At 47.1% G+C, this 6265-nt stretch overlaps 1 long non-coding RNA gene across 1 annotated transcript; it reads right to left on the bottom strand.

Moving 5' to 3' along the window:
* Positions 1 to 3343: 3343 nt before the first annotated feature.
* LOC123176282 (uncharacterized) lies at positions 3344 to 4031 on the bottom strand. The gene is made up of 2 exons (XR_006488442.1): positions 3724 to 4031; positions 3344 to 3630 (listed from the first exon to the last, which is right to left on the bottom strand). It is a non-coding gene; the product is annotated as an uncharacterized lncRNA (long non-coding RNA).
* Positions 4032 to 6265: the final 2234 nt, after the last annotated feature.

Below are 6265 nucleotides of genomic sequence, written 5' to 3'. Positions count from 1 at the left end.
TACAAAACCCACGAGAGGAGGAAGAAACTGGAGCAGGACCAACTGCAGGCGTTGCACGAAAGGGTAATGGGGCTAGAGGATCGAGAAGAGGAACGAGAAGCAGCAGATCGCAGCAAACGACCTGCCGAAGCTTCCCCCGAAGCTACCCCGCCATCTCAGCGGAGAAGCAACGTGGCTTCCACCGAGCTGCTTCAGCCGGAGCATGTCTTGACGGCTCCTGCCAGCTATCCCGTGGATGGTATCACGGAGTCTCAAAATTGCCACATGATGGCGCGATGGATGACTTTGAAGGTCAAGGCGGCTGTTGGCCAAGTTTATCCTAGTGGACCCGGCACAACTTATCACTGCCAGCTGATTCCAAAAGGATATGCTAAGGTGATGGTGGATGAAATAACGGAGGGATTTGAGGACCTCGTGCTTGACCACCCTACCGGTGAAGGGGAGACTAGGCTGGGTTCTGCTCTGAAGACTCCATGCCTATGGAAGAAGGAGCTCATCAACCTTTTGAACTGGACGCCTCCGCCTCCTCCTCCTGCTCCGGCGAGTCAGGGCACTCCGCCTCCTCCACCGCCTCCTCCTCCGGCGAGTGACGATCAGGGCACGCGTGGTGGCACTCCGCCTCCTTCTCTGGCATATGGCGGCACTCCGCCTCCTTCTCCGCCTGCGCCGGCGCTCCCGAGCAGCCAGCAGCATCCTCCTTCTCCGCCTCGCCAGCAAGGGCGGAAGAGACCCGCCGCCGCCCCGGCTGCTCCGGCGCATCGTACTCCTTCTCCTCCGCCTCGTAAGCAAGCACGAAAGAAGACAGACGCCGCAGCCGCTCCGTCTGCTCCGGCGTCTAGCAGCACAACCAGAGGCGGGAGGCAATACAAATACGGTCCATCATCTCTCAAGCCTCTAGACAAGTTACCGTACGAGAGGTCCGAGGAGGAAAACGATACGATTGTGCGGACCCACGTGAAGGAGTTCTTTGATGGGGTGAAAGCAAAGAGACATCCACCTCCGGAGGAGAAGGTAGATCCGGTGAAAGCAAAGTGCACTATCGATGCCCTGAGGAAACCACCAAAGTCTCCGCCGAGAACCAACTATGAGTGCATTACTGAATAGACATATCTCCAAGCCCAGCGGTCGGGAACTACTGTCAGTGCTAAAAGGTCAAAAGAACGAGCAAAGGGGAAAAAATTGCCCAGCTCGGCAAACAAGCACAGCAATCGTGCCCCCTGCTCAATGTGTCTAATGCTCCGGGGACGGTGGCCGGTTATGGCAATCTTGACGATTACCTGCCTGACGATGCACTTCCTGATTTCTTGGAGGTGGACGAACACAGATACGAGTACGGAAAGCCTCTCGTTAAAGATGAAAAATCTCTGACAACAATGATGCGAAGATTCCATAATTGGTACATGGAAACCTGCAGAGAGTCTGAGGGTAAGAATGCTTTGTATCTGCATATTAAAAAGGAGCACGATCTCGTTGCAAATGATCTGTTGACTGTTCCATTTGAGGAGTTCTTCGAGTTCTTCAATCAAAAGGCCCTCGATAAATTAATGGTCTGTTGCTACTGCCTGTAAGTACTATTTCTGTCATTAAGTCTCTATATATAGCTCGGCTCTTTCATTGCATGTATTTATAATTAATTATCCTCAATATATTATGCAGATTGAAGATCGTCGAGTGCAAAAAACAAGAAATTTATGATATTGGGTTCATTAACACAAGTATCATAGATGTATTTCTGGTTGAAAAGAACGTCAAAGAGGCCGAGGACAACTTGCTACAATCGTTGATCAAAAATCGAAACAAAGATACCATACTCTTTCCTTACAACGGCCCGTGAGTGTTACTGTCGTGTGCATATTCGGTTTCCCTTATTACTCAAGCGAGCTTATAGTAATGTAATTGATGAGTTATGCATGCGTGCGCAGGTACCAGTATATTCTTCTGGAGATTAAGCTTGAGCGTGGACTAGTAACCGTCTTAGACTCGAGATGGAAAGATCCCAAATCCTATGCGGACATCACTGAAATGCTCAGCAAGTAAGTTCAATCGATCATTATCGCACCATATCGGCAACTTTTTGTTCATTTCCTGATATCTCAAGTAATAATAATTATTTTCTTTGTCTTGCAGGGTTTGGAAACAGTTCACCGCAGAAGCTCCAGGACTGCCGAAGAAGCTGACATATAAATACCCGAAAGTAAGTACTACTGGCTAGCTAGTTGCGCGCATCTCCCGTTGATTCTATAGCTATACTTTCATCAATGCCATTTATAATGCTTCATTATCAGTTTGATTGACCTCTATTTCTCGTAAAGTGCTTGTGGCAGGAGGAAGGGAATGATTTCTGTGGATACTACGTGTGCGAGTTCATCCACACCGCGACTTTAAAAAACAAGTGGGGCTACTCTAGAAGACAATATGAAGTGCGTAAGCAATAATATTCACAATTTCATTTTATTACACCATCATTTCTGTTGAGTTTCATTCATATATATGTATTAATTAACCCCCTTCTTCAAATTAGACGTGGCAGATGCGGGATGAACTCCTAGAACCAGATCGCATGAAAGCAATTCAAGAGGAATTGACGGGATTCTTTCTTGACCACGTCATCAGTAAAGCCAGAGAATACCATGTGGAAATTGATTTCAAATGTTAGGGGTTTGTAATTAAGAGATCTTATACATATTGTACATGTATGTAGCCAGTAGCGTCGGATACATGATACGAAAACTTGTTGTTCGACCAATCTCTCGGAGAAGGAGAGGTCGATCGATCACTTCTCTCGGTATGCATGACGAACTTTTGTACTGAATGGTTCTCTCGATCACTTATGTATATATAGTACGTAGCGTCGACCAAGCACGGACATAAGAGAGGACACTTCTCTCTATTAATTAGCTAGCTAACACAATATATGAAACACCTAAATTAACCCCCCAAAACCCCCAACCTCCCCTTCTTCCAAAAAAAAACCCAGCCACTGGAATGCTGACGCGTGGATGCCTTTTGGTCCCGGTTGGAGCCACCAACCGGGACCAAAGGCCCCCTCACTAGGCTCGGCGCACAGGGCCACGTGGAGGCACATTGGTTCCGGTTCGTGTTTGAACCGGGACTAATGGGTGGAGGTATTAGTAACGACCCATTAGTCCCGGTTAATGAACCGGGACTAAAGGCTCTTATGAACCGGGACTATTAGGTGTTTTTCTACTAGTGTAAGTTACCCGAAGGCTCCGAAGAAAATAATTTTAGGCATAGAATCGATTGGCAAGCAAAGATCCCTCCAGGAATTATAGAAGAGTACAAACTGAAGACTAACATGAAGCGCAACATATGCCAACTGAGAGAGTTGAATGAACTTCTAGCGATGCTATCCATAATAAATCTTCAGAATGTAAGATGCAGCAAGGAAGCAAATGAGGCAAGATTATTTGATAAGAAGAACCTGAACAAGCTAGCACTCTGGTGGAATCATCTCAAACACAGCACCAACAGTGACCATGAAAGCGTGTTTGAAGCGTTACAACCAAATGCCATCTTAAGAGCACTTTGTGTCAGAGGTTACATGGGAATCATGTCTTCTTCTTGGCTATCCTTTGAATACATATCCAACATTCGCTCCATTGAATTGATCTGCTGCCATCAGGCACCAGAATGAAACAACACACATTGAGAATAACTTGATAATGGAACGATATTTACAGCTAAGAAACACACTGAACTTACTGTTGGCCCAAACCGTGCACGCCGAGTACTTTTTGACGACACGCGAACGCCCGACGACGAACAACGACGATGAAGAACTTGCCGACAGTCTTGGTTTCTGCCCCAAGCTGGCTCGATCCGTCCCGATCGATCGAAGCTAGCACAGCTAGCTACGTAGCCCGGCGAGTTGCACTCGTACACGAACTCCTACGCCGAACACGCACGTATCTAGCAACCGGCTGATTAATCCGGCCGGCGTGCACTACACACATGTACGCACACGAGGAGGCTGGCCAAGTATTGCCAAAGGCTCGTATCGAGCCTTGTGTTTTATTTCAACTCACGGTTCTGTTTACAGCGGTGCTTACATGTATATATAGCAACTAGGACTAGTTAGATAACCCACTCGGTTTACTACTCCTAATCCTATTCATCTACATACATGCAAGTGCTACTAGGTGACGTCTAGAAACCAAGACGGACAGCTACGATCGTGTTTAGTTCCAACTGTTGCAGGGAAGCTAGCATTCATGTTGCTCTCCTGCAGTCCTGCTCAAGGGTCTGCTTACACTACAAAGTGTTGCGGAGATCTTCCTGTCTTTCACAAGTACCACTCAATCCATATGTCCATCCCTAGCTAGAATACTGCAGCAAAGAAGACAAAGTTAAAAGACAAATTTTAACATGCTCCCTCTTAACTCCTCTTTTTACATATGAGGTAAGAAGGTAAGTGTTAATCTGATCACTAATAAATGTGATCAACGGCTCAGATCTACTACATACTCTTAACTCTCATGTGAAAAGAGAGGGTAAGAGGGAGCATGCTAAAACTGCTCGCCTGAATAACCCTCCTGTTTTAATATATTCTACATGGCACTTCTTTGACTTGTACATTCTTCTTCTTTTTTTTTTTGCGGGGACTTGTACATTCTTCTAGCCTCTTAGAATCCAAGCATCTCTCCAAGTTGCCCATGCGAGCATCAAGGTCTCAGTTTGCATCTTCCATCCTTACTCAGGATGCCCAAATCATTTGGTTGGGCTTGGTTTGCCCGGCCTGTTGCTAGATTATTTGAAGTTCTGTGCAATGTTTGTTTCGATCTATCACGTGGTTTCGCCACAGAGTTGTAATTCTCTGCATTTGCGCAACCACGCACAGTTCTGATATCACTTCCTGTATACATGATTTGCTGGCACACAACGCGTAGCATGTCCATTCTCATTTGGCAAGACAGGTGTAACTCGACTTGTGGGCAAAGATGTACACTCCTTGCAAAGGTATGGAATCTGTTCGAATGGCCGCTATGCACGGAATTGGATAAACCAGTATGCCTAGTTATTTTAAGCCTAGCCCCTTTGGAGGGAAGTTCTAAAACAGACTGTGGTTAAGTCACTTATGGTGGTAGTCCGTCCTGGGGCACGCGGGAACTTCTGGACAGGGCCATAACTCGGTGAGGCTACAGATTATTCAGCGAAGCCCTAGTGTTTTAGTCCATTGGTACTCAGTTGCGTACCTGTCACTTTGACACCAATCATATTTGTATATGCACAGACATGCTAATTCTGTAATTCATGTGCTGTTATGAAATTTCAGGGTTTCTTTTAATACAACTTTCAGAGTTGTTAATGAGTAATGTCGTTTCTGAGAAGGTATGAGCTGTATGGTTTCATTTGGTTATTTTCTGAATTCTTCACTTTGTTGTTCGTTTAGTGTACCAGAGCACCGACTCTGATCCTACCACTTTCTGTCAGAAGTTGAATCGGTTAACAAGTCGACAGAGAAGGTGGATGAGAAGCTTGCTTTGGGAGAAGTTAATAAGTAATGCCATTTCTAAGAAGGTGTGAGCTATATTGGTTTATTTAGCTATTCGTTGGACTCCTCGCTTTGTCATTCATTTTTGGAGTGCATCGTGAAGGATCATGCATATACAAGGCGTCCAAGGCAATGCACAGATGTGCGCGGCGGACACGACGCGAGGTGAAGCATGGTTGCAGTCAGATAATTTCGGCTGGGTCGGACTGGACAGTCTGATGGATCAACATGGATGTTGGTCAAAGCAGAAGACGGCGGTGATTTCAGCGACGACGACATAGGAGCGTGATGCTGATGGTGGTTGGCTTCTAGGGCGTGGAAACACGTGGTGCAGGCCTGAGGGCTTGTGCGGCTTCGACAAACTATTGCGCAGGGTTGATTCAAGACGGTGCACATGAGAGCTTGGAGTCGACAGGGCGCGGGAGGGTGGCACGTACAACCACCATGGAGTCATGTTGAAGGTGGAGCTGGAGTCTGACGGATGACTACACTCTGTGCTGATGGAGGGGCTACGACGTAGTTAACGGAGAGTCGAAGCCTATTTCAGTGGGTAAAGCGAGACACACGTGGATCGGGCTGGGCGCCAGTGGTCTAATGGAGGCGTGATACTCGGCATCGGTCGGTGATGATCGATGGTTCTCTGCAGTGGGAGTTGAGACAGTGGGGGCTAGCTACCCGGGAGACTCGACCAGGACAGTAGAGGATCGACGCGGTGATAGCGGCGAGGCGTGCGGTAAGCACGGGACACAACGA

This window comes from Triticum aestivum, unplaced genomic scaffold (genome assembly GCF_018294505.1).
Source record: "Triticum aestivum cultivar Chinese Spring unplaced genomic scaffold, IWGSC CS RefSeq v2.1 scaffold54747, whole genome shotgun sequence".
In the NCBI taxonomy this organism is placed as follows: domain Eukaryota; kingdom Viridiplantae; phylum Streptophyta; class Magnoliopsida; order Poales; family Poaceae; genus Triticum; species Triticum aestivum.
Note: the sequence above shows the minus strand (reverse complement) of the source record. Positions and strands in the feature narration are given on the sequence as shown.